This window comes from Tursiops truncatus, chromosome 21, assembly GCF_011762595.2.
Source record: "Tursiops truncatus isolate mTurTru1 chromosome 21, mTurTru1.mat.Y, whole genome shotgun sequence".
Lineage (NCBI taxonomy): Eukaryota > Metazoa > Chordata > Mammalia > Artiodactyla > Delphinidae > Tursiops > Tursiops truncatus.
The window spans coordinates 28,555,994-28,565,970 of record NC_047054.1 but is presented as its reverse complement, the minus strand read 5'-3'; the positions used below and the strand labels follow the sequence as shown (position 1 = coordinate 28,565,970).

Here is a 9,977-nt window from a genome sequence, read left to right as displayed (position 1 = left end):
AGAGAGACCCAGCAGGATTGCCTATGTAGTGAATACTGTGAAGCTTCTTCAGGCCCAAAGCATCCATGCCGCAAGGGCTGGGAACACTGGCTGCTGACAGCCTCACAGCTGCGTAGTCGCTGAGAATTGCCCTGGGCAGCAGGGAATTGCTTCGCTCAGGTTATGCCTTCTCCACGGGGACGGGTAGTGATTGTCTAGTGCAGGGATGGAAAGGTCTGGCCACCTTGCCTCCGCGTGGGACACCTGTCCAAGATCCTGGCTCCAGGACTGGGTGAGGCCTCCACTACAGGTCAGTGTTCCCCTCTGTCCTGGCTTCCTTACAGGGGCGTCTCCAGAGACCATCTCTTCATAAATACATAGTCCTCAGAGGTGGTTTCCAGGGAGCCCCATCTATGGTATTCAACATCCTAGTATCAAGAAGACCAACGGTTGGGCTTCCCTGGTGGCACAGTGGTTAAGAATCCGCCTGCCAATGCAGGGGACACGGGTTCGAGCCCTGGTCTGGGAAGATCCCACATGCCACGGAGCAACTAAGCCCGTGCGCCACAACAACGGAGCCTGCGCTCTAGAGCCCGCGAGCCACACGACTGAGCCCGCATGCCTAGAGCCCATGCTCCGCAACAAGAGAAGCCACCGCAACAAGAAGCCCGCGCACCGCAAGGAAGGGTAGCCCCGCTCACCACAACTAGAGAAAGTCCATGCGCAGCAACGAGGACCCAACGCAGCCAAAAATAAATAAATTAAATAAATAAATTTTTAAAACCCCAAAACAACAGAAGGCCAACGGTTAACCCAGCAGAGAAGGGAGTGGATTAGCATTCAGTCTGGAGCACTCATGAAACACAGCAGGGAGTCCAAGGTCAGGGCAGATGCATGAAGGAAGAGATAGGGCTCGGATCAAGCAGGAGGAACTGGGATGCAACTAGAACCCAGTCCAACATCCAGTGGAACTGGGACCACAAACGCCAGAGCCCAGAGGAGCAGAGTGGACCAAGGATGGACGTCACACTCCTTCGATAACACCTAAGCGGACCTTGTTATTTTCCACCGGAGCAGATGCAAGCCTGGTCGGCTGGCAAGGTCTTCTCGTGTGCACTCCTGCCCACGCTCAGCTCCCAGCACCGAACAGCCAGCAGCACCCACGCCTCCAGGCCCCACCCAAGCACTGTGTGTGCTTGCACTGACCGTGGTTGCACTGATTACTCTGGGGCGATCCCGGGACCCCTAAGCTAGGATCACACAGCACATTCAGACGTGCCCAGAAACACCGTTTCCTATGAAGATGTGGTCAAGGAGACTGGCGAAAAATAGAGTTTCTTAGCTTTTAAGATCCCTCTTCAATTTCCCTGAAATTCTTTTAAACCCTGGGGCATGGAGGCCATTGCCTGTTTTCAAGTTCGTGGTAGGATTACTCCACCTAAATAATAGAGGGGCCAGGCCTTTCTAGCTTCGGCAAAGCCCCCTTCATGAAGCCTCCTATTGTTAGAGAAACAGACTCCGGGGATTGAATGCAGCGAATTCAGCTTGGAGGAGCGTGTACCAGAGTCCGGGGCTTCCGCAGGGAGGTGACTGAACGGCCCAAGGATTAATGTACTATTATTATATTACTCTTTAAGCTTCAAAGGTCTGCCAGGAGTGCTAAGCTCACTATCTAGTCCATGACATTTTAAGAACAAATAATACATTAATATATTTAATTTGAGAATAAACACATCCATTACAGGCAGGGGATTTGGTCTATGCTGATAAGACTCCCAATGACCTTTCCAGAGCGATCCCGGCGCGCAGAGCCGAAAAGGGACGTGTTCCAAAAACCCCTTCATATCTAGTCGGCTGCAACATGTGGGCTTCAGTGCAGGTCTGGCCCGTGTGGTGCCGCAGCTACCACGGTCTTCAGAGATGGGAGCTTTTGCTATAATTACCCCCTTTGACACTAATCTGCAGGAACACTCAGTCTTGTTGCCTCAAATTAATCAATTAAGTGTCAAACCACAAAACGTTGGAGATTTCGGTTTGGATCTATTATCTTGGCAGACACTTCCTCCTTCAGCCCCTTGGCTTCTTTTCTCCTTCTCCCTTGCAGGGGAGCTGGCTTTGCAAAATGACCAGTCACGCATTGCTTATTTCTGGACTATTAGCAAAGCAGTTGAAGTTGCATAAGCCTGGTGCCCAGGACTGGAGCAGCCCTGTCTGAGGTTGACGGCTTGGAGAGCGTTCGGGCGAAGTTGTGTATCTGTGGGGTTTTTTAATTTATTTTGATTACTTTTTTTTATTGGGGTATAGTTGCTTTACAATGTTGTGTTTGTTAGTTTCTGCCGTACAACAAAGTGAATCAGCTATACGTATACATATATCCCCTCCCTCTTGGACCTCCCTCTCACCCTCCCCCATCCCACCCCTCTAGGTCACCACAGAGCACCGAGCTGAGCTCCCTGCGCTATACAGCAGGTTTCATGCCTTTCCTGGGCTTCACTTAGCACAGCACAGAGCTGATGAGCTAGCGTCTTCCTCTGTGCTTGCTAAGCTCAGCCATTTTAGAGCCCACGTTAATTGATGGAAAGCCTTGTTTACCGTGACGTCACTCTCCCAAGGTGAGCCAGGGACAGGCAGGTGTTTCCAGAGCGCCTTGCTCAGAACGTCTGTTTTCTCCAGGGTCCTTGGCTCCCCTCTAGCTGCGTCTGGACTTGCTGCCACTGTGGGCTCCAGGGGGACCTGGCGATGGCTGAGCAAACTGCCGAGGCGCCTGGATCAGGGCCCTGGGTCTGGCTGCCTGTGTATCCAGTGGGTTCCACTGACATCACCCCAAGAACAGATCACTTCCACTCCAGCCCACTCTCACCATCTGTCTCAGCTCAACCACATAAATGAGCTCACCCTCCAATCTCAGATAGGCACCACCGAAATCATGAGAATAATTCTACTTGGTGATGAAAAATCCAAGGTAAGTAAGACACGGTCCCAGCATTTCAGGAATGTATCGTCTCATTGAAGAAGCAGAGATTTATGTATGTAACAATCAAAAAAAGCAACACAGGGCAAGGCACATATATTCAATGGCTGAGCTGTGTGCTCTGCCTGTGTAGGGCTCATGGATCAGTGATCAGCGTGGTCAGAGCTACCTTGCTGCTTTCCTGGAGATTATAGGTCCTTTTTAGATTGATAGGTGGGGGTCCATTCCCGTGGTTCCAAAATCTGGGGATTAGAGCCTATCCACAGTGAGTTACATCCTTTTTAAACTTTGGGGAGTTAAAATGTCCTTTCTTTGTGATATAGTGGTGACAGTCGATGGTCATCTTTTTGAAGTCTAAATTTTGCGAAATAGAAAAGCTGACTGTACTATGTTAGGTGCAAAAGATTTTATTGGTTCCGTGTTTTATGTTAACGTTTTACTTCTCCATGAAATCCCGAACTCTGAATCCCCAAATCTACAGCCCCCAAATCTGTCTTAATCTCATTTTACTGCTTCCGTGTTATAGTGGAGTAGACGACACAGAGAAGGCAGAACACTTGCCCGGTGCCCACCACAAACTCTTTCATCCTAGGCCCCTGGGGTCCTCACAAAGTTGAGGACAGTTGGCGCCTCATTTCTAATGGTGCCACACTTCGGTCAGTCTGTGTATTCCAGGCTACCAGGCTGCACTGATATTCCAGTGAAAACACTAGAAGGATTGTAGAAATTTTCCACCTGGAAGAGACCTTAGGTAATGAGTCTAACGCCTTCATTTCAGAGCAGAGGAAATTGAGGCTCAGAAAGGGGAAAGGCTTCCCCAAGAGCAATGGTCACCCTCCTCTACTTGGGGTTCAATGTCCATCATCCAGTGCATTGCTCTTGCCAGCAGCCCTCCTGAGTCCTAGATGCCAGGCCCTTGGGACTGCTTTCCTTCCCCTTGGACCGTGAGCGTCCTCTCTCACTAACTAATCCTGTGATCAGATGTGGGTGATTCCCAAAAAGCCCCTTTGGGGTCCCGCCGGTCCAAGTCAGAAGACTCGGATTACGGTTGGGTATTGCAAAGGCCTGGGTTTGGAGTCAGAGAGATCTGTATGCAAATTTCACAGCTTGGGCAAGTAGCTGAATCTCCGTAGAGCCATTGACCCATCCTTGAAATACGGACGCGAAACTTACCTGGCAAGCAGTTTTCAGCATCCACGTGATCATGTATGAGAAACAAGTGGAGCAGGTACGAGAAGTCGAAATTCTCCTCCCCAGCTTCCCTGAGCCTGTGTTGTTCTTCCTTAGGCTGACAAACTGGTGGCAGAGGGAGGGCACAAGTCACACCTTACAGGTCTCAGTGTTGACCTTGCAAGTTTCCCCGCAAGATTAACCAGCCACGGTACCTGGAAGCCCTCAAATATCCTCCTCGTTTAAAGAGGAATGGAAAAACCAAAGCAAGGTGGACCGTATCCTTTAATCTTCACCCAGTGTTGGGTTGCCTAAATCTCATTATCTTACCTGTGTTTTAATGAAGCCTTGAGGAAGTCTTTATTTATTTATTTATTATTTAATTGAAGTATAATTGATTTACAAGGTTGTGTTAGTTTCAGGTGTACAGCACAGTGATTCAATTATACATATATATGTATATATATATATTCTTTTTCAGATGCTTTTCCATTATAGGTTATTATAAAATATTGAATATAGTCCCCTGTGCTATACAGTAGGTCCTTGTTGTTTGTCTATTTTATCTACAGTAGTGTGTATATGTTAATTCCAAGCTCCTAATTTATCCCTCCCCCCACAACCCTTTCCCCTTTGGTAACCATAAATTTGTTTTCTATGTGGGTCTATTTCTGTATAAGTATATAGAAGTGCATTTGTAGCATGGTGTTTTAGATTCCACATATAAGCAATATCATATGATGCACGCCTTTCTCTGTCTGGCTTACTTCACTTAGTAGGAAGTCTCTTCTTAGAGCGGGATAAGAAATTCCCTCTGACTTCCTAAGTAGCTCGCTGGCCTCCCGTGGCTTTGCAATCCAACCTTGCAGGAGCCCTGTGCCCTTGGAGTATCCACAAGCCTAGAGGAGAAGGAATGGGCCAATGGAGTCAAGGTCCTTTGGCCAGTCTGGTCTTATATGTCTGCCCATTGAAAACTCAACCTTCTGTTCTTTTCTCAGCCCTTTAGATTCCTTCATTTCAAATTTCCCTTAACACATATAAAACATGCCAAAAAAAAAAAAAATCCCTGGACACCAGTGTGCCTCTCCTCCAAGGAGGCTTGGGTGGGTGAGTCACTCTGCCTATTACCTTGCCCAACTGCCTGCCTGCAAGTCTCATCGTCAGGGCTTTTGTTTCCTCAAGCGATGATTTATGCCGGTGGACCCCGGGCAGGGAAAAGTCGAGTATCAATTCCGCTGGGTTACCGTGTTAAATGACCAAATGCACGGATGGTTATTGCTGCCTCGGGAGCAGTGAAAGCCCTTCGACTCCTGACACCGCTGTCCCCCCACTCTGTTGACGCTCAGTTAAAAATGTAAATAACAAGACTGCACTTTGGAGAGAGTCAGCTCAGGAGGGCGGGGGGAAAATTGCAAAAGCGAAGTTTATTGATCCCCTGGTCAAGATGGATGGCACAATAAGAGCGGCGGGCGAAGAGTGATTTTGCTTTTGAAAACGTTGATGAATAAGCACTCAGGGGCAGCCAACAGCCGGTCCCACGGAGTGATGGACGGTGGTGGGGGAGCAAGATGCATTTTTATAAATGGGTGAAAGGAGAGGAAGACTTATTAAAAAAATGAATGACCACATGTGGCAGGGATATGCCAGTAGGGAGAAGAAAGCCATTGATTTATGTGTACTACTGGCATTTGAAAATTCAATAAAAACATTGACAAATGAGACACAAACCTGGCCATAGGACAGCGCTGGGCCTGGGGTGGAGAAACAAAATGCCAAGGTCAGGGAGAAGGAGCAGAAAAATATGCTTATGTTGGAAAGCCTTTATGCTAACTCGTCCACCTAAAGACATTAAGAAAAATCCTTCTGTGATCAGTGCCCGGCCCTCTGAGTCTGCAGGGCAGGGCGGGCAAGGGGAGGGGGAGGGGAGGCGGATGGTGGGGCTAGGGTGCCCCCGCTCCTCCTGCGGCCTGAACAGACACTCTTTCTCACTGGCCACTGGGTGGCTGGCTTCCTTGGGCCTCCTTGCCCTGCTGCCAGAGTCCGGAATAAAAGCACCCTCACAGCTAGGGAAATTTTCCTATTCTGTCAGGGGCTATTCCTTCCTGGGGTCCCGTTGCCAGCACTTTACCTGCACTGCCTTTGTTTTTTATTCACCACCATTTGTGTAATGTTGTCAATCCCCATGTGGTGGATCCTCTGGTCCCTAAGGACAGGCCTGTTTTAGGGCTCAGTAGTGCTCCCGGGATCTTGCAAATGAGTAAATGAGTGTGACGGGCCACCTCTTTGACTTAGGCACTCAGTGGTCTTTCTCTTCCTTTCTCCACTCCCTACTCAGTCCTAAGGTTTTTTCCTGAAATATCTTCCCTTTGATCCCATCCATTCACCCACCCATCCATCCATCCATCCATCCATCCATCCATCCACTCCCCCGCCTATCCATCCACCCACCCATCCATCCATCCATCCACCCACCCACCCATCCATCCATCCATCCACCCATCCATCCATCCATCCACCCACCCACCCATCCATCCATCCATCCATCCACGCCCCTGTCTATCCATCCACCCACCCATCCATCCATCCACCCACCCACCCATCCATTCATCCATCCGTCATCCACCCATCTATCTATCCATCCACCCATCCATTCACCCAACTATCCATCCATCCATCCACCCATCCATCCATCCATCCACCCACCCACCCACCCACCCATCCATCCATCCAGTCTGTGTGAAGGAGGGGCTCTGCATTGGGCAGTGTGCCAGGTGGAAAGTATAGACATAATCTTTGGTTTAACAGTTCGGGCAGAATCTTCTGTTGAGCATCGCTTCTCTCGGGAAACAATGGATACAGAGCTCTTAGCACCCATTACTCTTCCCAATCCCAGAGGTTCTCAGATGTCACACTGATGGCTGCCTTTCCAGGAAGTCTCCCTGTGGGCCAGGCTGAGCTGCCCTGGGGCTTCTGGGTTTGCTTTGCTTCAAGCCACCCTCGGCCATATTGTATCCACGCCTTTTCTTGCCTCTCTCAACTTACCGCCCACAGTTACTCAGCTAAAGAAGACACTGGAAACAGAGCAAACCTGAAACCATGCTCCCTGACTGCCTGGATATGTGGGAGCACACACACATATACACACAGACACACACAGACACACAGACACACAAACACGTACACACAAACACAGACACATATACAAATAGACAGACACACACACACGTGCACACAGGCCCTCCCCCTTGACTGCCGTGCCCTGAAAGAGCTGGCCTTTGACCTGGGGCCTGCGTGGCCTCGTGGTTCCCATGGACACTGCTCCCACCCCTCTGCCTTCCACCTCAGCGTCCTGAGGAGCCACACGCTGACAGTGTGACTCTGTGATGTTAACCTTTCAGCCACTTAACACGTTCCCTTCTCGAGGGCTGGTGGCCTGTCAGTGAGGCTCTTTGCTCCGTTGCCACTTCTGCCACGGTCCCCCACGGGCCTCCGGTGACATCTTCTCCAAATGCTACAAGGAGGGGGGGCTCAAGCATAAACCCTTTCTAACATCCTCTTGGAAACATCTGGAGCAGCAGCTGCTTCCAGGGGCTTGTCCAGGGGCCTAAGCCAAGTGGACGGAAGGACCATGGGCCCCGCTGTGGGTCCCTGATGTCTTCTTTGGGTTTCCACAGGTCTCCACAGGCCTCCAGGAGTTCACTGAAGTTTCAAGTTTGAACATTTTATTAACTTATACAATGCAACTATGTCTTCTTTTCTCTGCTCTGCTTTTCCCATTGGCCTTAGTTCCTAGTGGCACATACAGGTAATAAAGAGCTGCGGGCTGGGGTGATGCCGTGGACAGATCGTGAGAGCCAGCCCCAGGTTTCACCAGCCTCCTTGTGGATTCCCAGCCCACGGTTTGAAGAAGGCTTTCGTAAATCTGTTCTTGTCCATTTAATGACCACAGGCATAGCTATCAGAATCATCTCTTACCAATTCTTTGAGAAAACTCACATTAATCACCTTGGGGGGGCCACTTAGCTAGGCCAGTGAATGCCACAGGGATCCTGCCTTCCCAGATTCACGGGGTGGGGCTGGGGGATTAGAGAATCTTACACATACAAGCAAATGACTGCACTTCACTGATACATCTCACGGGGCATAGAACAGGGTCGGCATCTGGCAGTCACTCAACAAACATGTGTTGAATCAGTGAATGAATACAATGCATTAAGTGCAACGATAGAGAAATGTAAGTGTGCCCTGGAGATATGGAAGCTTCATTTTGTGTCTGAGAATTAAGAAAGGCTTAACAGGGGAGATGGCATTTGAATTTCGCCTGGAAGCATGAATAAGAATTCAGAGAATGGGGCTTCCTTGGTGGCGCAGTGGTTGAGAGTCCGCCTGCCGATGCAGAGGACACGGGTTTGTGCCCCGGTCCGGGAAGATCCCACATGCCGCGGAGCGGCTGGACCCGTGAGCCATGGCCACTGAGCCTGCGCGCCCGGAGCCTGTGCTCTGCAACGGGAGAGGCCACAACAGTGAGAGGCCCGCGTACCGCAAAAAAAAAAAAAAAAGAATTCAGAGAATGAAGCAAAATCCCTCGGGTTAAAGTGAAGGATGGAGTGAACGGGTCACATTGGAGTCAGTCAGACCAGTTCATGGGGAGCCGAGCTAGTTCAGGTGAGTGACAGGGAGTGATTTAACCTAAAAGTAATCATCACTGACGTTTCTTCGAGCACTTACCCTGTGTTAAGTGTTTTCACACTGGCCCTGCGGTGTACTTTCAGCGATGTTCTCATTTGATCTTTATGACCTTATTTTTACAGGCGAGGACACTGAGATTCAGAAAGACTCGTGAGAGAGGCATGGACATATATACACTACCAAACGTAAAATAGATAGCTAGTAGGAAGCTGCCGCATAGCACAGGGAGATCAGCTCGGTGCTCTGTGACCACCTGGAGGGGTGGGATAGGGAGGGTGGGAGGGAGGGAGACGCAAGAGGGAAGAGATATGGGAACATATGTATATGTATAACTGATTCACTTTGTTATAAAGCAGAAATTAACACATCATTGTAAAGGAATTATACTCCAATAAAGATGTTAAAAAAAAAAAAAGACTTGGCCACCTCCTGTGGGTCCTCAGATGGTGAGCTAGTGCTGAAACCCAGGTCAGTCTGACCCAAAGTCTGTGATGTTAAGCGCCAGGCCGTAGGGAGTTTCCAGAAATCCTGATTCTTGAGAAGACGCTGACTCAAAGCTGGCAGGCTGCCTGGTCCCTAGCAGTTAGTCAACATTGCGTGGACGAGTCAGTAGTGACCTGGGCCTGGGAGACCAAGGGGCTTGGCTCTTTTCCTGAACTATACCCCCAGGAAGGAGGTAAGGGAAGTGTGCCAGGAATCTGGCTGGGCATTAAAGTGAGTGTAAACCCTTCACGAATTGACTTTTAGTCACAGAAAATAATCCTTTTTCACAAAACATCGGAGCTCGCGACTGACTCAGATAACCTCCTCAGAGGTTCTCAAAAGTGGTTTCTGTTTCCCCAGGGAAATTCCTTTCTCCAGACACCATCCACAGCTCTCCCGGGAGGACGGACGGAGAAAAAATGAGGCTGCTCTGTCTGGATGGAGTTGGGAGTGGGGATGCTGGAAGGTTCAAGCCCCAACATTCAGCGTCCTCACGTCCCCGCGGTAGGGGCTGATGTGCCCTGACGGACTCTTAGGGCAACTGGAACATCATCTGAAACCCCTGAAGGAGGTCAAGAGGTGAGGAGAAACCGCTGGGGAGGGAAGGGGGCAGTGGCCAGCACACAGCTGGGGCCACGCACCGCGCCGAGTCACCTACAGCTCTCGAGCCTCGTGGCCCACGATC

The 9,977-nt window shown here is 49.9% G+C and overlaps 1 long non-coding RNA gene across 2 annotated transcripts in view; it reads left to right on the top strand.

Annotated features, from left to right (window-relative positions):
- The first annotated feature begins 9,374 nt into the window (after window positions 1-9,374).
- LOC141277528 (uncharacterized) overlaps window positions 9,375-9,977 on the top strand; it is a 43,020-nt gene continuing 42,417 nt past the window's right edge. The window contains exons 1-2 of one of the 2 annotated variants that reach the window (XR_012329040.1): window positions 9,375-9,485; window positions 9,653-9,871. This is a non-coding gene — a long non-coding RNA (uncharacterized lncRNA). The remainder of the gene's footprint in view (window positions 9,486-9,652; window positions 9,872-9,977) is intronic. The other variant, XR_012329039.1, reaches the window with a different exon arrangement.